Genomic DNA, 23,058 nt, shown 5'->3' with positions numbered 1-23,058 from the left:
TTCTCTCTGACCGCAGCCTTTTATTGTCTCTCACACTGTAGTGTTATATTTTCTCTGCACTATTCCAGCTTCTCACACAATGGGGGGATTCCCTGGAAGGTGGGCTTCTCCTCTATGAACAGTTCACCTGGGTCATAGGGCACCACCTTCGTGGGGGATGTGGTGAGCTTCTGAAGTTCCAAAGCTCTTCCTGCACCAGATTCAGAGCCTGTGTGTTTCAGCAGCTCTGTTTACTCCTGCAGGGATCCACCCAGATAGGTGGGGACAGGGGCAGGTAGCATTGTGAGAGGTGACCCAGAGCAAAGGTGGCAACCACCACCACAGCCGGTCCTGCTTCCACGGCTCCCTCCCCTTTGCTGGAACTAGTTGGGCTGTGAGTCCGTGTCTGTGGACCACAGTTCTCAGAACTGCTAATATTCTGTTCTTTTGCTCTGACACTGCTACTGTTCCACTTCTAGCACCGGACAGGTGGGGGCGGGGCGAGCTCTGGGAGGGGTGGGAGGGGGCGGCTAGTCTCAGTGCCTAAGGCTTCCGTTCTCTCCTTGGCAGTGAGGGCTTAATCCACCGTTTTCAGCCTTCTTCTGTCAGTCTTTGCTCTGAGGTCTCTGCGGTGAGCGTTGGGTTCAGCCGTGTTATATGCTGCCCCCTCAGCCCTGTGGGCCATAAGCGGAGCCCTAGTAGTCCGAGTTCTTCCCTCTCCCGCAGCTGCGGTAGTTCCAGGATGCAGTGAGCTCAGAGCACCAAGCTAGGTCTGCATCCTGAACTGTGTGGCCCCTTCTCTGCACTTCTCCCTTCCCTCCTCCTCCGCTTGCACAATTTGCCCACCTTTAGGTGATTTCATTAGTGTGCCTCTTAGTCTTGCCTGTCTGCTGCACAGGGAGCCCTTTGTGGAGTTATAGCTCTTCAATTTGTTGTAAATTCCAGGGGAGATTTCCAGAGGCTCACCTCACACCACCAGTTTTATGATATCCTGTAATTCATCTTAAATTTTATCTGCAATTGAAACTTTCTCTGTTCTTCTAAAAGGCTCTAGGTTCAATGATTTTAACCCCAAGATAATACCAGCATGACAAAAACTCCATCAGCTGTTTATAGTCAAATCTCAGCAGACTTGTAGTTTTTCTGTTTTTGCTGCATGTGGGAATAGTTCCTATATCTTGCAAAAATATAGGAAAACCCCTGGGCTGATGTCCATGCTCAAAACACAAAGTTAAGAAAGAGGTATTACATTTTAGGAGCAGGCACTGACTTCTAGGCAGTCTTGGCAAGGTCAACTGCTGGATTCCCTAGACCCAGCTATACCTGCCCCTGGCTGCTGGAGGGTGGGAGAAAACACCTCTGGTAGAGGAAACTCCAGAATTGGCTTTAGCTTTCACAGTAGTGGGGCAGGTGCCTTGACTGAGCCTCCCACCAAAACCTGTCCTAGTAGGAGAGAGGTGATTCCTCAAAGGAATCAGAAGACTTTAGGAAATAATGCTTGGTGGTCAAAAAATGACAGGTGTTCATGACGGTCATGGAGTGTTTAGTGGAAACCCCTGCTGTGTTACCTCCAAACATGAATGTACGATGTGGTACCCATGTATTAAAGAAGAGACTGTGTAAGTTAGAGCCCTGACCCGGTCCTGAGAATTCTGGTTTCCTGGTTCTCACCTGGGCTCTGTGTGGTGTGGGTCTTTCAACAGACCCCAAAACTTGGGACCGTCATCCTTTCCTTGGTTAAATGAAAAGATTTCACTAAATGGTCTCTTCTGTCTTGTCAAGGTCTTCCCTTCTATGAATAAGAGAAAATGTCTCCTTCCCAAGAAGTATCTCCCACTGCTACTTTAATTTAAATATCATACTTTCCCTTAGCAGCTCCATCCCTAACTGTCACCACTGTCCTTAATACAAACCGCATTCTGAAAAGCTTTGTATCTTTCACTGTGCCATATTTTGGTCTGAAATTTAAAATCCTTTTGAAAGGATGCTGGTTTCTTATTTGTAACTGTTGGCTAAACTCATAGTTGCAGCTGCCGTGATTTTTGACAGATTTATGAAATAAATATAGATACCTACTGCTGCAGAAGCATGTGGATCTAAATAATGAAACAGGGAGAAATAAAATAATGCACACCTATATTGCTACCATTTTTCAGAGATGCCCCCTAGCTCAGACAGTGATATTTTGATTAAGTTTAGATTATTCACACAGAACACTTCCTCATAAGAACAAACCAAAATAAAAGTCACCTCTGATATTTCTATACAACTGGTGACCTGAGTTACAATTTTTCCATTTTCTTGTTTGATATTTAGATAGGGGTTGACCCAAGGAAAAAAATCATGAAAACACAATAGATAGTTAATGAAATGAGCCTCTGGTGTCCCGAGTCTGAGGGTCACCATACTAATCAGAATTTGAAAAGATGAAAATACTGAAGTCAATACTGGATGGACAGGTAATTTTCAGTCAAGAGACTTGCCACGTGCTTGAGGACATGTGTCTTAGTAACTGGGACAGGGGACAGCAGAGGATTGGGACAGGATCTGTTTCACTGGAATAAGTTTTGGAATGAACCATTCTCCAACTCCTTTTACAGTCTCCCCCTGACTCAATAGGCCCAGAATTCTTCAACTGTGTGCTCTCTACCCCACCCCAAACTATGATTTCAGGTCAGAGGGACCCAGATATTTTCTAATTATTCTAAACATACTGAATTTGATGAGATTCTTTTTATTGAAATGAAACATTTTTAATTTTACCTTCTTTGTATTTGATGATGATAATTTAATTTGCACTTTTAAAGGGTAAGCGTTTTGAGAATATTTAGTATGTTGTACATTTTCATAAAATTCAAAACAAGTTGTGCATAGTTGCCCACTGAGGTCTGCCCCTATATTCCACACAGACTGACAGAGACTGACTAGTTGGGACAAGCTACAGTTCTCTCCCAAAATGAGTTAGAAAAATGGCTGTTCATGATACGTATATGAGAAGTAGAAATGACATATTTATAGTCACCAGTTATTTTCTAATGCAGTGTTTCCCCCAAAATAAGACCGGGTCTTATATTAAAGTTTACTCCAAAAGACGCATTAGGGCTTATGTTCAGGGGATGTCATCCTGAAAAATCATGCTAGGGCTTATTTTCCGGTTAGGTCTTATTTTCAAGGAAACTTGGTAATTGTTAGATAATAACATAAAATAATTGACACTTTAGCCCAGAATTGTCCTTGTTTCATTATACCATCCCTTGAAGGTCTAGGCAAGGATACAAGGGGGAAAAAATGGTACACGAGAAATCACCTGGTACCATCAAACTTCCTATTAAGGTTAATGTTTGGTTTCTGCACTTTTTTGACGTCAGTAGGACTCACTTACCTTGAGACAGAGCCCATGGCCTCCTTCCTAACGGGACCTTTGCTGCCCTCTGCTGACGGCATGGAAACCCTCACGCAGTGGTGCTCGCCATTCCTCTCTCCTGGGGACAGCTCTTCTGCAGCTCGTCCTATAGCCCTGTTATTCTCCCCACAAACTACTGGCTTGCTCCTGACTGCTGTCTGATCATTACTCTTCTTCTCTGTTTTAAAATTACATTTTTATATTGTAATCAGGCATCTGTGCCATCTCAAAACCCCTCCTCGCTTCTGTGTCTCCTCTTCTGGTCAACTGCCTATTGTCTGTATCATTGGGACCTGATTCATAGTCTCCCTTCCCACTCCAACTCCCGTCATAGTCTCAAACATTTATTGAACGTATACTAAATACCAGGCGCTGCTCTCAGTGGCCATGAAAATGACTCAGCCAACTGATTAGCCTCATATTTCCTGGGCTACCTTAACTCTAAAAACTGTCATCTCTGCACCGTCTCAGCCAGTCACTCCCCGGACCACACTCTCTCTTCTCATTATCAGGAACCCCTCCATTGTTAAATCATAACTCCTTCATTCCACTCTTTGGCCACAACACCCTATTCCTTTAACCTCATAAAGGCCCATTCCTTTATTCTTTCTCCCAGACCATCATTAGGGGGCCATATAATTAATTGTCCAATGAGGGTATTTTGCAAGTGAGTGGACACTACAATAATTGCACCAGGCTGGTCCTGGGCAAACAGAGGTGACGGTCACACTGGTCACCATACACTGCTGAGTGACCTTCCTTTCCATCCCACCTGTGGTGAGCCATCTGAACTGATTTCTCACCAGCCCCCTCACTTCCTCTTATATTCTTCTGCCGTATGGGTCTACGAAACACATGTTCCTGTTTGCCTCTTTCTCTCCTACAACCCTGCAGGCTGGCTTACCTACAGATTTAGTCCCCTAACTAAGCCCTCAGAGCCATTCTTCAACAATTTTCTTATCTTTGGTCACCTTCCTTTCCTATTCCTCTCAAAAATGATTCCATACTTTCACCGTCTTAGAAGAGATCCCCCTACTCAATTCTTGACTCCTCTCTCCCAGCAAATGAGCTAGAATGCTCCGCTATTGGGAAAACAGAGATTAGTAGTTGTAAACTCCTTCATCTTCCCATTCCTCACATCTCACTCCAGATTTACTTTTACCATACCTATTCTTTGCCCTTTAAGTCTCAAAACAGTGAGTCTGTTCTTCTGATCTGCTACCTGTGGCCTAGATACTTCTCTTCTGAGCTTACAGCAAACCCTGTGTCTCTATCACTAACCTCCCACATGGTTTTTATTTTATTATTATTATTAGTTTCATGTGTACAAAACACTGTAATAGACATTTATCATTTATACCCCTCACAAAGTGATAACCCTCCTCCCCCAATCTCCTACCCCTCTGACATCGCACACAGCCGTTACATTTCCACTGTCTCTATTCCTTATGCTGTACTCCACTTCTTGTGAATAATAATGTTATAGTTGACATTCATTATTATTCAGCTTCAGCTTCAGGTGTACAGTGCAGTGATCTGGCATCTACAGGTTTTATAATTACCTGATTAGGTGTCATATCCCCCACTGAGCTGAGAGCCTCTTGAAGGAGACGGCTGCGAATTATTCTTCTCAATAGCCTGGGCCTACCAAGGGCTTTAATAGGTGTTTGCTACATGAAAGAATGCACACAGGCAGGCAATATCTTCAGTATTCTTTCTTGGTGGTTTTATTTATAAAGAAAAAGAAAAACAAACACTTCAGGGCAATTTATATCCATAATTAATTAAACTAAACAGAGGCTGTATGCTTTCACTTATAGGCAGAGTCAACAAATAAATGATTTCATTCTGTAAAGGGACTGGATTCACAGAGTTCCTAAGTTTAAAGTTTATTTTTAAGATTCTCAGCAGGGACACACATTTTAGCTGGTCTGGATGAATATCTTAAAAGAGTGAATAATAAATTAAAACATTACTCAGGTCCTGGGACTTTTATTTTGTTGTTGTGTTTTTGATGCAACACTCTTAATTTCTGGTTTAATTTATGGATGCATTATTGTCAGGTTTATGACCTGAACAATTTTGGGGGATCCCTTTCTTTGGGGATGAGTCAAAGTTAAAAATAATCTAATTTTGTTATGCAAAAAGATGTCAAGTTGCTTCTTGATTCTGAGTGACATTTATCTTCTTAAATGTTGTTTATATCCATAAACGTCATGTCTTATACATAAAGATGTGGCTACTGTCCCTCTGTTAGGTGTATTGTGTGAAATTGTTTTCTCTCTAGGTATAGAAATATTTGTATGATTGGGATTCAGACATTGTCTGTGGCCTTTGAACAATGAGTAGCAGATTCATTAGGAGCGGGGAAGTGGGGCTACAACAACAATTCAATGAATATTGGACAACATTTTACAACATATGTATTTGAAGGAATTTCCTATATTCTTATAGCAAAATAATATTCATTAATTCAGTTTTTAAAAAATTTAATGCCAATGCCACTTAACACCTTATGCATCTGTTCACTGAACATATATCATAAGTCAGACATCATGCTAGGTGTTGGCAAAGGTGGAATGAATGAGAAAACTCTCTTTCCTTCTTATATTCTACAAAGGAAGGCAGCCATGGAAACAGAATTATTGTATAGTGTGATAAATGCAAAAATATCTACCCAGTTTGGTGCTGACACAAAAGGGGAAAAATGTAACTTGGCAGGGAAGATTCCTACATAGAAAGAATAAAATATGTGATGGTATAAAGGTATGAACCAGTATAGAGTATATTCAAGAACCTGTGAATAATTGGTCATGGCTGGTGCCGAGAGGGGCTATGGAATGGGGGCGGGTAAATAAGGCTGGAAAGGGAGGAAAGAGCTATGAGGCAGATGACATTGCAAATCAAGCTAAGGGCATTGAAATTTATTCTATGGGCAAAGGAGAGCCATTGAAGGGTTGTAAGGGGAAGGCAATGGCCAGATCTGTGTGTTTAGAAAGGTCATGCTTGATGTACTGTGGATTGCTTGAGAGGTGGAAATAATTAAAAGCAGGGAAAAGAGTTGGGATGCTCTGGCAGTTAGTTGTCCAGGTGATAGATCATGAGGCTTAAACCAAGGTAGCACCTTTGAAGATGGAGCAGAGTAGAGAGATTAGAAATATGCTTAAGAGTGAGAACAAGCAGAATTTGGTGACTTGATTGAAACTGGGAAGAGAATTAGATAAAAGGAAAGAAAGAATTCAGTATATGTTTTTGGTTTCTGGCCTAGATCATTTATATGAAGATGTGTATATGCTGTCTCTGAGAAGGTGGAGGTGGTAGGAAGTACAAAGTCAAAGCAAATAGAGTCAGTGAAATTGTAACAGCTATACATGATGTTAGAGGGGTAGTAAATTGGGGGAAGAGGGTTATCAGTTTGTGAGGGGTATAAATGTCTAACTATTATATGCATTGTTTTGTACATCTGAAACTAATAATAATTAAAATAAAATAGAAGCTTTCCAAAATAAATATATAAAAATAATAAAATCAAACCAAAAACAACAAAGTATAGAAAATCCCCAAAGATAAGGAATTACTGCTCTTACCAACTACAACCAGCTAGCCACAGACATGTCTATAAAATTTTTAAAATCACCCTATTGGTGGATTATAAGTAACATCTATTCTGATAAGCATTTAGAAGATCTTTAAAATTATGAAATATAAATATGTAATTATTTCCTTGAGAGAAACTAACAAATGTCATAGCAATTCAAAATAATCCCTTTCTACTTAAAAAAAAATCATCAGTTAAAGCAGTTGAGGAATAAAATAAGCAAAGAAGGTAATTAAATATTAAGTATAAATTTCCCTCCCTCCCTGCCCTGGGCCTTGGGGCAAATGAAGAAAACAGGCAGACACCGTTACAAACCTGGAAACGAGACTTCACGTGGAAAATATTATGTGTAAGAAATCAACTTATTAATATCAATACCTTGAAAAACTCCCGGCTAGTATTACCTTGAACTAGTAGTTAATGTATTAGATTTGAATCTTTTAAGTGTGGACTTTTGCCTTTTGCTCGCAGTATATTCCTTGGATGTCTACTTAATCATAAATAACATACTAATACCAGGCAAAGTGAAGTGAATCCCTAATTTGAAGTGACCTAGAGGATGGTGCTGTACTCAGTGAAAACAATCTCATATTGTGTGGACAACTGATGCTGTCCCATTGCAAATGTGATTTCGTTTCAAGAGAAATAGGCTCAGAACTTTGAAATTCAGTAGCAGAGGACACAACCTGAAGAGGAGGCATAGTCCTTTCAGAAAGTGCACTGAGAAATGTTAGACCCTGGTTAGTACCCCTGATTGTCCCCTATGGGGCTTTGCAGGGGAGATAAAAAAGAAGAGCTGCCGCTTTTCACTATAGGACCATTGACAGTGAGCCAAGATCTAGGATGGAGCCTCTATATGCTGTGCTGTGTGCCTGTTCCTCTAAGTGATTTCCAGAGTAAGAAACCTGGATTCTTGTTTAAAATTAGAAACAAACACAGTACATTTCTTGGCTGCTTTTTCCAGTATAAAGGTGAATACGTGTGAACCAGTTTTTAAAGTCTCACTTCACTGCAGGCTCTAAGTTAATTGAATAAGTATTTTCCAGTAGTCCTAGAATAGCTCTGGAGTACATTGAATGCATTTGATCTTACACTGGTGCTGCATGCAGCTTAATTTTCCTCACGTGGGTTGGATGAGTCCGTGCCTTTGTGTCCCTTGATTTAGGCCCCCATGTATGTGTGTGCATGCACGTCTGTGCCCCCTTTCTATGGCTTCTTCTTGACTGACTAGAGACATTCCTGACTAACCTTAAAGAAAGACTCAAGGAACACCATAATCAAACAATGATTTTCTTAAACATGTTAATCCTAGAAGAGAGGCTTTTGCACCAGTGCGGCTGGTATTAATTTCAACCAAATTAAATTTACATTTTTGTACATCAAAAATAGTCCAATATTGACAATTTTATATGATTCAATCTGTAGTTTAATTCAGCAGCTCTTACCACTTTTTCTTCATCTAACCCAACAGGTGATGTTCTCATGCCCCCAGCTCCGTCTTTATCCTGTCTTCCCCTATCTCGGGTGGTGGCATCACGGTCCATCCAACTACCCAAGACAGATAACTGGGAGTTGTCATAACTCTACCTTCTCCTTCATTCTCCACATCCCACCAATTTGCAAGTCTTACTGATGCTTTTTCTCAATACCTTCTCAATCCAACTACTTCTCTCCGTCATCACTATTCTCTTGATTCAAACGAGTGTCATCCTTGGCCCAGACTAAGTGCACCAGCCTCCAAATTAGTCTCCCCACACCCATGCCTCCCCTCATTGTTCTACCTTTTCTGCTGCAGCCAGAGAGATCTTTTCAGAATCTCATAATGACTCTCTCCTTCTTAAAGCCCTTCAATAGCTTCCCACTGGCCTTCAGATAAAATCCACATCCTTAATTTGGTTGCAAAGTCCTGCCTGATCCAGCTCACGTCTACAGCCTCGTGTTGTATGTACTCTTTCTGCTACACCTTGCTGGCCTGTTTCAACTCCTTGAACACGTGATCTCCTTTTTCATCTCCTGGTCTTTACACATTTTTTTCTCACTCTTTCTCACTCTTACTCATCTAGCCAATGTCAGTCAATCTTTCAACTTTGTTTCTTCAGAGAAGACTTCCTTGACTCCCCAGGGTAAGTTGGGTCCCCTGTCATATGCTTAAATAGCATCTGGATCTCTTCTTCATGACACTCACCATTTTCGTGAACTTAGTCAAAATTGCCTTTACCATCACACCATAAACTCTCCAAAGGCAGAGATCATTTTGTCCTATTTCTTGCTGTATCCTCTGTGCGTGGCACAGGGCCTGCCACATGGTGGACTTCAACAAATAGGTAGTAAGTGAAAAAATGACACTATCGTGACCACTTCCAGCCCTTATTCCCATTGCCCTGGTGGCAAATCCATCCTTTTTCCTCTCTCACTTTAAAGAAAAGATTAGAATCTAGTCTAGGACAGTGACACTTTTGACAAAACTTATATCTTTTCTAAATTTTTTTATAGATAGACATAGACATAATATCTATAAGATGCATATACAGGTATGATTAGTAACCAATTATTGTGGCAGAATTCACAGTTGATTCAGTGCTATGTTGAGGCTGACATTGCAGTTGAGAACAATTGCTCTAAACTATCTATAGCAGCTCAGCCATGAAGCACAGACCCCTTTCAACAGGCATGTGAAGTTTTAGAAATGATTTCTTTAGTTAATGGTGCTTTCATTCGGGGGAAACATGGGATCGAATGGAGGACTAGGCATGTCAGCCATTTTTTTGTGCCCAGAACGCATTGCTTTTTGTGTTAAGCTGGGAGTGGGGCAGTGAGCTGAAAGAGATAAAGAATGAAAGAAGGCAACTCTGCTAACTTGTAGTTGGGGAGAAATGACTGATTTCAAGGAAACATCTAGATAAGAAAGTAACAGTGTTTTAGTTAGTGTCCAGTAGGAAACAGATGTCACAATCAAAAGGATTTAACTAAAGAAAGAATACTGGACTATTTTCAGAGGTGTGGACAGTGTTAAGGAGACCAGCAAGGGATGGTGAAATATTCAGAGTCTGGTCACAGTGGAAAACTGTTATAACTCGTTGGCCTGAGGGGAGAAAGAGAGGGAACGATGTTACCCAAACCCTGAGAGAGTGGGGCCACTCAACAGGAGCTGGAGTCATAGAGGAGGGCACACAGCTGCCTTCATTTCTTGCTGGAGCTTCCTATTGTCCCGACCTAGTAAGAGGTCAGCGACTAAGGGAGCCACACTGTAGAGGTCAGCTTTCTGGGATGCCGAGTGGAGCAGAGAGTGGATCTGGGGTCAAACAGAGAAACAGCACAGGTCTTACACAGCTAGTGTTGGGTTTTATGACAACAACTATAAATGCATTAAGTTAGCACTTCTTATTGTGTTAACTAAATGAGTTAGGAGTTACCTTATCTTCTTGTTCCGGGCCTTCTTATCCACTTATTGAGTAGAAGATCTTTTTGATTCCATATGTATTCAGTACCCACTGTTGGGTTGCATTCCAGTAGTGTGTTTTTTTTTTCTTTGTCAATTAGTTTTTTGGTACTAATAGCTAACATTTATTAATGCTATCTTAGTGCCAGGCACTGTCCTTTACATATATTAACTCATTTAATTCTCAGAACAGCTTTATGAGCTAGGTACAACGTTGCCTAATCAGGAGGCAATGCAGAACCCTACCTTGTTCTTTATCTTTGTGCTGCTGGTGACCTTCTGTTGCTACTACAGAGTTCTCTGCTGCCTGGCCCTCACTAGGGTAAGGCACTGGCCAAGGAGTACTTCTCATTCCACTCTGCTGCAGGACGCCCTGCTGGCCAATTGGTACGCAGAGTGGGCTTCCATCTATTCCTAGGTAGGAATAACTACAGGGCAGTCTCTCTCTCTCTCTCTCTCTCTCTCTTTCTCTCTTTGTTATGCATATGACATCAACAATAAATGAGATATTTTGGCTGACTTCCTATGTAAATGCACACAGGGCCACAGAAGTGAGCTCTTTCTTTGCACAGAGGCCTAAGTTTATGTGTAGGGAGAGTTTATCTAGCTAATGATCTAGTCATCATTTGTCACCTTGGCCGTCTTGTGCTTTTTTCTCCTTAACCCATTCTTCCTTGTCTCCTGCCACAAGAGCAACAGGAGCCGGTAGGTGATGAGACAACCCTTCTTGTCAGGACACATGAGAACAAAAGCCGCAGTGTCTTAGAAAGGGAAGGCCCATCCTGCCCTGTGGGCCAGGGCCTCTCCTGGGATTTGGGGCCATTTTTTGTGATTTTGACCATTTTTCTGGGGCAACAGTTCAGCTTTCATCAGAATCACTGATTTGGCCGTTGACTTTTGTTGTCTAAATGGGAGAAGCTGAAGCCATGCAAGTTAAGGCCCCACACAAATGCTCTCAGAACTAGGACTAGAACCAGGCCTTTCAGCTCCTAGTTCAGAGGTTTCCATACCCCAGTCTGTCTTCCCACGTAGGAAACCATGGAGTGGTGGTCAAGGTGCTAAACTTGCTACCAACGTCTCTATAGTCCTGGGATGTTAAAACACTGGTTCAAGGTCATGCAACGAAATTTTGGATCTCTACATTACTTCACATCAAAAAGAAAGAAAGAAAGAAAAAGTTTCGAACTCTCTCTTTCTAAGCCCTGTGTGCTGGAGAAAAGGTGAGGAGTTATACTTGGGTCAGGGTCCCCTTGTTTGGAACTTGCATGGCAGCAATGGAAAGTTCTATCAGGAAACCCCAAGGATCTTTGGGAATCTGAGGCTCATTGCATCAGGCCTGGGCTCCCTTTTGCAGAGAACAAGACACAGCCTGTCCTTTTGAGGAAGGAACACTTTGAGTCACTTGTTTTCTAACTGGCAAAGTATGACAATAAAGAGGATGAGAGTTGTTTGAAAAGATATCTTGATAGTTTCAGCTTCTTAGAGTGATTCTCTTTAGAAGGAACTACCAAGAATTTCCTAAGTAGTTTTGGGGGGTAATGCTAATTAGTAAAAAGGAGTATGAGAGTAGCTTGCCCATGCCAAGTTTAGTATCCATGGGAAAGAGAAGTGTTTAAGGAAGGGAGTCATATGGGGGAATAATTACCTGGTATTGGATTAGTCTTGTCCATAACAACTCACCTCTCCCACTGCCCACCTGCCAGCAACTGCCATCACCATTAGCCCTTTGGACAGAGTAGCTAATGACAGGGACACGGTGTATGGCCATTTGTGAGCAGCTGATCTGAGGACTGTGCACATGCAGCTTAGGCCTGGCCTGTGCTATTTGTTATTTGCATTTGCAAAATTGAAGATTGTCACTCATTAAAGGTAAGTAGTAAAAGACAATGATTTAACTTAATTTGACATCTACTGTATTCTCTAATGAGATGGGGAAGGAAGAAAGGAACAGATAGTCAAGCATCTACTATGTACCAATTACTAAGCTCACAGTTTGCTCTGTTATCTCATCACCTCTCTGTGAAGATAATGCTATTAGCCCCACTTTACAGAAGAAAAAACAATGGCATTGAGAGAGGGTTATATAGCTGGTAGGTGGCAAAACCAAGATTTGAATTGGTCTACTTGACTCCAGAGTTCTAGTTTCCGTTTCCTCTGTTGTGGCATCTGCCTTGGCAGAACAGCTGGTGATTTGTTTTACACCTATGTGTGCAAAGTCAATATAAACTGTAGCTTGACATAAAGAATATTTGTATATGTGTGTGCGTTTTTAAAAAAGTAAAGACAATGTATCCCAACAATCTATAGAAGAGGTAGAATTAGAACTCAGAAATTATTATCCTCATTGGTTGTGGCCACTGTCCATTGCCTTCATTGTACAGCCTACAACAGATTACTGTTGGCTCGTATGCCCCAAAGTTCTCATCCATACAATGGGGATTAGACTGAACCAGCTCCTGGAACACGGTGCAGATACAGTGATTAATAATAGAAAAGCACTTTGAAAAGAGAAAGCGTTTGCTGGTGCTGTTCTTTGCTGGTCTAAAACAAATTAGTTTTGATGTCTCTCTTAGTGTTTAGACTTAAGATGTATAAATTAAATGAGAAGTTGACATATTTCTCACTGTTTCTGCTAATGTGCACTGTAATGAAAGAGGCACAGAGCAAACATTTTGATAAACTAGCATTACCAACTTGTATTAATGAGATCTTTTATTCAACTAAATTAAAGATGCCAGAAAGTTACATGAATTTTTTACATGAAGATGGGTCACGTCAGAAGGCACAGTTAAAACTGGTACCAGAATATTATTTAAAATCGAAGAACAGTCTCAGGTTTGGTACTAGTATTCTGTTAAGCATCCTGTTTTCCAAAAAGACCATCCTCTCATCAAGTCCATGGGCTCAGTTCGTCTCTTGTGGCAGCTGTTGCATATTTGGTCTCCTCCGCACCCCTGAAATATTGAAGATATACTAAATTAGTTATTCTGTGCGATCAAACCTTAATTTTACAGAAAAATCTCACAGACTCTGGACCCAAAGCAAAGCTATACCTTGGAGTATAAATTGCATTTTAGAAGAATTTTTAATCCTTTTTAAAGAGAGCTTTTTTTAAATGAAAAACGCTTTGTGCACCTCATTTTTCTAGTTCTCTGGCTCTGTGTGTCCTTAAGATAAATCAGCTTTTCTCTATCAGTTTGTTTGCTGCAAGGAAATAGAATTGCTTCAATTCTTTCCCCAAAATTGGGCTGCCTTTTTGTTCTGCTATAGTTTTCTTGAGGTAAGATGGTTTCCCTAGAGTGATCTCTCTTTTAGTGTGATTAGATTTAGCCTCTGGCAAATCTTGATTTCTGAGAAGAATGGCTCAAGGATTGGTTAAATATGTAAGAATGTCTCACCTGGTTTCAGGAACCACACTTTTTTAGCTGAGATGAGATTCTTGGGTTTGGTTGTATTTATTTGCTGACCAGAGTTTCCTCAAACATTTGCTATTCACACTGGGGAAAAGAGCCTAATGTGGAAGATTGTTAAGATAAAACTTTGAAGGCCTCTTTATGCCATATCCCTCACCTCCCTAAACACTGCCATTTAGGGTTTCAGTGTTAAAACGTGGAAGAAATTATCCCCAAATCTTCCGGTTTTTGTTCTTAATGAATCAAGTGGACTTTTCATCAAATCAGGAAGATAAGTATTCATGGTTGGAAATATCCTTCTTTATATACCTTTACATACATAGGTCTATATGGAGAGAACACTTCCCAATTTATTATATATACTGTGTATATTTATATGTGGTATAATGTATATATATATTTATATACTATATATATTTTACATCTACATATACTATATATTTATAGAGAGAAATTTCTATTTCTATGCACTGTATGTTATTAAACATTTTCCTTTTATAAAAGATCTATGTGATCTATACCCATAGAGGGTGGATTCACCTCTAACTTAAGAAAGCTATAAATGTCTAAAAGGCAATTTTTCCATAATCAGTTTATTGATTTCCCAGATATAATTAATACAGTTTAAAAACTTACTCAATGAAGCAGCACATTCTCCTTTGTAGTTTTGGTTGACATCTGCTGTCATCTTTCTGGGATTCATTTACAAAAGTAACATGTTCATGCTCTAAGGTCATAGAATGAAATCCTTTCTTTGGGGAGCTCTTTGAAGCTTAACCTAGTAAGTTGTGCTCTAATACTGTTATCTACTGGAACTTCAACAAGAATTATTTTAGATTTTGGAAAATACTTCCTAAAATGACACATTTGCACACTTTGTTACATAATGATGGGTTAGTAAATAAATGAAAATGACAAAAACAAACATCTTCTCTGGGATTTGAGTAAAAGCATAAAAAACCTTTAAAACTACGCCCATCTTTCAAAATTGCAATTGCACTTCTGTGAATTCATCCCAAGGAAGAAAATAATCGTGAATGTGCTCCACCTGTGATCTTTATCACAGTGAGATTGTACTAGTGAATACTGAAAATATCTAAATGCCTGTTACTGAGGTATGAGCTAAATAAATCGTGGTGCACCCTTACCCTGGAACCATGACAGGGAAACGCAAAAATAAAACATAGCAAGCACTTAATATAATGAAGGAAGATGCCAGGTGCTGTTCTATGTAGTTTATTTATATGAATTCAAGTAATTCTCTTAACCATCCATATGAGGAAGATGCTATTATTATCATCCCATCTCACATGAGAAGAACTGAGGTACAGAGAATTTAAAGACCTTGCCAAAGGTTGCAGAGCTAGTAAATTAGGAAACCTGGATTTGGACCCAAGCAGTGTGGTTTAAGAGCTCATATCATGACCAGTCATTTATGCTGCTTTACATAGTCAAAGTAGATTACAAAGTATCTGCGTGGCATAATTCTACATTTGTAAATGTGTCCACATAAACACACGTGTGTATGTGTGTATATATACATATACAGACATGTATATATATATGGGTATAATAAAATAAATTTAAAAATTCATATAAAACTGTTAACTATCTCTGGGCAATAGATTTTTTTAAATATTGTTTTTGCTAATATGAATTTTCTAAATGTTCTATAATGACCATATTTTGGGCCATTTAACAAACCTTAACAACTTTGTAAAAAACTGGAGTCGTGCTACATATGTTCTTTGAACATAAATGAGTTAAACTTGAAATTAATAACAGAAATATATCTCAAAAAAATCCCTAAATATTTGGAATTAAACAACACATTTCTAAATGATTAATGGCACTAAGAGCAAGTCACAAAAAAAATTAGAAATATTTTTAATTGAATGAAGGTAAAAACACAACATATCAAAATTTGTGGGGTGCATCCATAATCATGTTTAGAGGGCAATTTATATCATTAAATACTTGTACAAGAAAATAATAAATGTCTTAAATCAATGATCTAAGTTTCCACTTTAAGAAACTTAAAAAACAAGAGAGCAACTTAAACCTAAAGCAAGCATTAAAATGTAATAATAAAAATAAGAAATGAACTTGAAAACAGCAAAACAGTAGAGGAAATCAATGAAACCCAAAATTGGTTCTCTGGAAAGATCAATAAAACTGATAAACCTATAGCCAGACTAATCAAGAAAATAGAAAGACACAAATTGTCAATATTAGGAATGGCAAAGAAGACATTGCTATAGACCCATGAAACATTAAACAAACAATAAAGAAGTATTACAAACAGGTGTATGCCCATAAATTTGATTAAGTGAAAGGGTCAAATTCCTGGAAGGACATAAATTGTCAAAGCTCACAGAGGAAGAAATAGCAAATGTGGATTGCCTTATGCATATTAAAGAAATTGAATTTATAGTTAAAAACTTTCTACTCATAGACCCAGAGGGCTTCACTGGTGAAATCTACCAATCATCTAAGGAATAAATAATACCAATTCTACATAATCTGTTCCAGAAAATAGAAGAGGAAGGGACACTTCCCAATTCCTTCTATAAAGCCAATATCATCATAACACCAAAATCAGAGACATTAAAAGAAAACTATAAACCAATATCGTTAGTCATTAGGGAAATACAAAGTAAAACAACAAAGAGGTACCACTGGATACCTATTAGAATGTCTAAATAAAACAAAAAACAAAAAACTGACAATACCAAATGCTGAAGAAGATGTATAGCAGCTAGAATTTGTGTGTTGTTTATAGGAATACAAATGATGCAGTAACTTTTGAAAATAGTTTCTTAGCTATCCTACTTCTAAATTTATCCAAGAGATATGAAAACTTACGTTCACTCAAAAACTTGTATATGAATATGTATAACAGCTTTATTCATAATTTAAAAAACTGGAAACACCCCAATGTCCTTTAACTTTTAAATGGAAAAACAGACTGTAGTATATCGTACAGTGGAATATTACTTAGCAATAAAAAATTAATAAACTACTAACTCATGCAACAACATGAATGAGTTTTAAATGCATTATGCTAAGTAAAAGAAGCCAGATTCAAAAGGCTAACTACCATGTGACAGAAAGCAAATCCATGTCTGTGGTTTCCAAGAACTAAGGGTCAGAGGGATTTCCTACAAATGGGCACAAGAAAATTTTGGAGGATCATGGAACTGTTCTATATCCTTATTACGGCAGAATGGTGTTGGTTTTTATACTTCATTCCTGTAACTAAAGAATTTACTGAATTCTCATTAATTTTAATCATTTGTAAATTCTTTGGGATAGTCTATGGCAATCACAAATAAGGACATTTTGTTTCTTCCTTTCCAATTCTTATTCTTCTCACTTACTTTTCTTATTTCAAGTATAGAACAAACAATATGATGTTAAAGAGTAAAAGTAATAGATACCATCCTTCATTCTGACTTTAATGAGAATGTTTCTGAAGTGTCACCATTAAACTTGTAACTGTTGTTAGTTTTTCATACATTCCCTTATGGAGTTAAGGAAGTTCCTTTTGTTCTTTGTTAGTTAAGGATTTAAAAAAATTATTACAAATGAGAAATTAATTTTAATGAATAATTTCTCTGTATCTACTGAGATCATTGTTATTACATAAAGTATATATTAAATTCTTAAAATCAATTGTCTAGATTATATTTAAAATTTTTACGTGCATGTTTAAAAATGATACTGGGAAAGATAACAAGAAAAGAAACAAAACAAATAACTACAAGAAATCATCAAATAACAAAGGAATGTAGCAAGAGAGAAGGAGAGGAACAAAACAACTGCAAAACAGATAAAATCTTTTGCGTATTCCCTAACAGAGCCCAGGTAAATGTCTTTTACATGGCAGGCACTATAGATCAATATTAGTTTGAGAAGGCAGGAAACAAAGCTAATCTTAAAAATGTAATGTTATGTGAGTAAAAATTATCATTGTGCCGCAACATAAACATAAATGGTCAGTAGATCACATAAATGTCTGCAATTAATATTACTTTCACATAGCCAACAGAAGCTCCTGTTTTTCTGTTGATTATTCATGCTCTGGTATTATAATTTGCACCCGTGTTCTTAATTTTCCCAGTAGCGTGCCCATCATTATATATGCTCTGATTCCAGTTCTGTATCTGACTCCATAACATCCATAAAATCCTTTACTGCCCTTGAACTCCTGCCCTTGAATGTGGACTGTAGTTTCCTTTGACCTTCAATGTATAAAAAGAAGTTAGGTATCAGTCCATCATAGTTAGAGTACATGGTCAGCTAAATTTAGCATTTAGGCTTTCTGCCTTCAGTTTGGTATATTACCCAAGAGCTGGTGTAGCAAAAACTAAGTATGAGGTCACATCTTTTCATTTCCTTCCTTCCCTCCTTCCTTCCCTCCTTCCTTCCCTCCTTCCTTCCTTCCTTCCTTCCTGACTTCCTGACTTCCTGACTTCCTGACTTCCTCCCTCCCTCCCTCGTCCCTCCCTCCCTCCCTTCTCGCCCTCCCTTCCTTCCTTCCCTCCTTCTTTCATCCAACATTTACTCATTGCTTATTACAAGCCAGACACTCTGCTGTGCCCTCATTTACATAAATAAACACGATGTCCTTTCTCTTCTGTGGGTCACAGCCTAGAGGACAAGGCAGACATGAAAATAAATAAAAACCGTAAATGTGTTAAGTTATCTCCACTTTCTTGTCTCCTGTACTGTCCTCAATCTCTCCCAGTTAGATTTTTGTCACTCTATCACTTTAGATATTACTCTTTTTGTGTAACATCTGTCTCTCCCCACCAGACTATTAGTTACATGAAAGCATTGACCTTACCTTTCTTATTTGCTACTGTGTGCCTAGCATCTGCTCAATAGTTATTGCCCAATGAATAACTTACAGTGAGGATTTGTATAGAGCGTTTGGGCCTATACAAATCCTCACCGTAAGGATGGATCAACTAACTCATTCCAAGAGATGCTGGCTTGGCCAGGTGTAACATTTCATTTTAGGCTTAGAAGCTGAGCTAGAGAAGGAGTTTAGGATTAGAGAGAGGGAGTGCTAAAGGATATTCTCAAAAGAGGGAGTAGAGTATACAAAGTTGTAGAGGTGGGAGACAGCATGAACCATCAGTGTGGGCAGGGATGAAAGGGTTAGAATGCTGATAAATTTAAGCTATGTCTTTAAAGCATTGAAAGATCTTAAACAACGGAATAATATATTCAATTTTCATTTTGAAAAGATACGTCTGGGTACGTTATGGAAAATGGCTTGGTGGGGAAGCGGTGAGACCAGGCACAGAAAGTGTTTTGTTGTTGTTTTAATAAATGCCTCATTCCTAAAAGTATTTGAGCATTGCGAAGGCTTAGCACTCCATCAGGAGACCTTGCCGTCCTCCAGGTAAGTAATGACATGAGCCTCAAGTAAGCTAGTGGCACTGGGCTAAGCAGTGGGGGGAGAGACTCCAGAAAAAATTAGGAAGTAGTATTGGCTACATAAGGGGAGTGGATTGGGGATGAGAGAGAGAGAGAGAGAGAGAGAGAGAGAGAGAGAGAGAGAGAGAGATCATGGTGGGGAGTTTTCTAATTTGATTGGAGGATGATACTGTTAACTGAGGTCCCAAATTCAGGAAGGAAGAGGAAATTAGCTCATTTTGAAGAATGCTGAATTTGAAACACAACATATTCAGATAGAGAAAGAGGAGAGACAGAAAAACAAATTTTCTTATGCTGTATTTTCTTTTAATATCTTTTAAAAGATATTCTGCATTGCAGTTGACTAACAAATAATTTGCACACTGTAACTTTGGTGTCATCTCAGCCCACTTCCCTGTGTGTGGTTGCTCTACCTGAACATGGTGTCTCCATGGCACTGTTTTAACCAGGTTTTTCTTGTTGTCTGTTAGATTGGAGAATGAAAAAAATTACATTAATTTACAATGGTAAATTATGAGAAGCCCTTTCTAATAACTCACGATCCTGCTTTAATTTCCAAGTATTTGTCATTTGAGGACCTCAATAAGATCAACAAATGAATATTACCCAGTAGGAAGAATAGCGAGAAAACAGGGTTGCAGTAGGCTAGCAGACCATTGGTTACATCTAGATGGGATCTTGCCCACCTTGACATCTAACTGTGGTTGCTCAGGTTAAGAGATGCCAAGCTTATTATAGAGAAAACACATCTTGGAGGTGTAATCATCATTAATTTCATTTTATTGAAAAATCAATAGAAACTGTAAAAATGGTTGTATTCTGTTGTTATCCCTGTCTGAGTAAGCGATATAAAGAATCCATAACCTCATCAAAATAACTTAGTGTACCCTATAATTTATAAAGTTGTCTCATGGTGATGCCACAGGTAGAATTAACATCCATTCTGCAACACAATTTGAGTTGTTTTTCCAAGGTCTTAATATGATGCTCTTAGCTGCAATGAAACCTAATTTATCCCAAATTTTGCTTGCAAAGGAAACACTGGGTCCTGCCTAGTAGTTAGGAACAAAAAATAAACCAACCGCCTTTTTTCCTTCCCTCTATCTCTCAATCTCTCCCTTTCTCTCATAATCTCTGCCTTTTTTCTTTACTAACTTTTTAACTCTTTCCCTCATTAATGATCCCTCCTTCAAATTCCTGATATATTTTTGAAATACTGATGAATGGGTCCTACTGCAGAGCAGTTAATTCAGGATCTCTGTGAATGAGATCTATCAGAATTTTCTAAGTATTCCTCAGGAGACTCACCTGGAGTTGAGAACCACCCCTGTCTAGGAGTAAGTCCACATGGATGATTCCACAGACTTGCAATGTAGCAATTCATCTTTCATCTCTATAATTTTAAGTGTACAGCTGTTTCAGCCTTCATATTGTTAAAAAGACATTTTGTCTCAAATGAGGGTTCTCTTGTTTAAGTTTTTTGGAATTACATTTTAGTACATTGATGTGTGTTGTTGTTGTTGTTGTTGTTGTTGGCAAGTAGAGATGGACTCTGTCACTAATAGCTGATTAATTCCTTGGTGACTAAGTTAAGGCCAGTAAAGGAGATAACTACAATGTATTGAAAATCAGTACCTACCTATGTGTGTGTCTCACAGGAAGGTCTCTGCTTCAGACTGGAGAAGAAAGGGATATAGGAGATGGTGGGAGAGAGGTTCATTAGTTAATACTGGGAAGAGAGGGGGTCAGCTCAACTGACACACAGACTCTAGAGGAGGAACAAACGCCAAGGAGCCTGGAACTCAGGAGAGCTCATTGGGTTCCAGATGAGAAAGTGTTCAGATGTTCCATGTTTGAAAGAGGACAAAGAACACCATTGTTCAAAGAGTAACTATTCTGTGAGGACCAATCAAGGATGGTGTCAATTCTATACATAACTGATGTTTAAACAGGGCCAATTAGAAGAGAAAGGTACTCAAATTGTAACTCAAATGCTGCCATATGTGGTTATGAGCTTTCTTTACCTTTTTGGCTTATGGTGTGGATTTTTAACCAGTGAAACGTATTAGTTTGCTATGGCTGCTATAACAAAGACTGGGTGTCTTAAACAACAGAAATTTTATTTTCTCACAGTTCTGAATGCTGGAAGTCAAAGATCACGGTGTCAGCAACGTTGGTTCCTTTTAATGCTTCTCTCCTTGACTTGTAGATCACAGTCTTCTCCCTGTGTCTTCCCATAGGCCTCTCTCTGTATCTGTCTATCCTAATCTCTTCTTATAAGAACACCAATCACATGGGATTAGGGTCTACCCTAATGACCTCATTATAACTTAATTACCCTTTGAAGACCCTATCTCCAGTCACATTCTGAGATACTGGGGTTTAGGACTTCAATATATACATTCATTGGGCAGAGGTGGGGGGAGCAGCTCAATCCATAACACACCTAGACAGAAAATATTTCCCAATAAATCTGAAAATATAATTGATAAAGACTGTAGTGATCATTCTATGTTATCTAGGGACCCACATTTTAACATTGATATGAGGTCATCAAAACCCCTGAAAAACATAATAAGTGAATATCCTTGACGTGGATCAGAGCAGAATGGGTCTTGTGTCAAAATTAAACTTTCCTTTTGACTTTTAGAACCAAGATCAGCACTGTCACATAACTTTGATTCTGGATGAGCTTCTGATTGCATGCTTGCCTGTCTGCAGCCTGTGTCAAAAGCAATTCAGAAAAATGTTCTCCTATTGAACATCCGTGGTTCCAAGGCAAAAAGAGTGCAGGAGAGTAGGGAACCGTTAAAAGGCAACCAGAGTCTTCTAATGGCTTTTGGTAATCGACCCAGCTGTACTAATTTGATTTTTTGAACTGAAAACCCCAGGATACTTCTCTGAACGACTGAGCTCATGCTGGAAATAGCATCCTTTAGAGTGTGGCTCCAGGGACAGCCGCATAGTAAAAATAGCTTTAGGAATTAATTTCAAGATATGGGCCAGGTAAGTAAGTAACTGGCTCCTTGGTAACATGAAGGCATTTTCAAAGATGGGCTGACTATTTTCATCTCTTGGTAGATTTTTAATTGAAATAATGATCCAGTGACATGAGAATTAATGCTTCGGTATGACAACTAATTTCTATCTAGAAACTATAATTCAACATTGCTTATTTGAAACTCAAGTAGCTGGTAACCTCATCCATCCTGAACACAGCCAAGAACCAAGAAATAACCACAAATGGTCCCTGAACATCAAACCATGTTGTCACATGCAGTGAGGGTGATGCACTTTGTTTCTTGGAGATGCTCAGACCCACTCTCATAACTTATTTACTCTTGATTTTCATGTAGTTCAAATGAACGTGGTTGTCTTTTTTCTAAGACCAGGTGCCTCACACTATAAGGACTTCTAACGGACAGTATGCAGCAGCGAGAGGGCTCGTCAGACTGATCACAGGGAAAATTTCAGAAAGATCTCTAAGGAACAAATAATTCACACAGCAGTGAACTTGGAGGTTGTTTAGTGTATGGAGCAAAGACTTGCTCACGTCAAATGGCTTTTGAGGGTGTCATTATATTAGATCCTGGAACACCAATTGGGATTTGACCTTGGATAATCAAAGATAGTGTGATATGATCAGTATATTTTGTCTAGGACTAAAGCAGTCGATGAATACTTTAGAACAATTCAGTCCAAATGAAATAAAATAAAAGGAACTACTATTAATACTGAAAAAGGGTAATACTTGTGCTACTTGAGGAAAATTACCCGT

General features: G+C 38.9%; 1 protein-coding gene across 2 annotated transcripts in view; it reads left to right on the top strand.

Annotated features, from left to right (window-relative positions):
- SLC35F4 (solute carrier family 35 member F4) overlaps positions 1-23,058 on the top strand; it is a 182,607-nt gene that overhangs the window by 89,972 nt on the left and 69,577 nt on the right. The gene's annotated exons all lie outside the window — the stretch shown is intronic.

Source organism: Rhinolophus sinicus, chromosome 3 (genome assembly GCF_057876585.1).
Source record: "Rhinolophus sinicus isolate RSI-liver-muscle chromosome 3, RSI-T2T, whole genome shotgun sequence".
NCBI lineage: Eukaryota > Metazoa > Chordata > Mammalia > Chiroptera > Rhinolophidae > Rhinolophus > Rhinolophus sinicus.
Note: the sequence above shows the minus strand (reverse complement) of the source record. Positions and strands in the feature narration are given on the sequence as shown.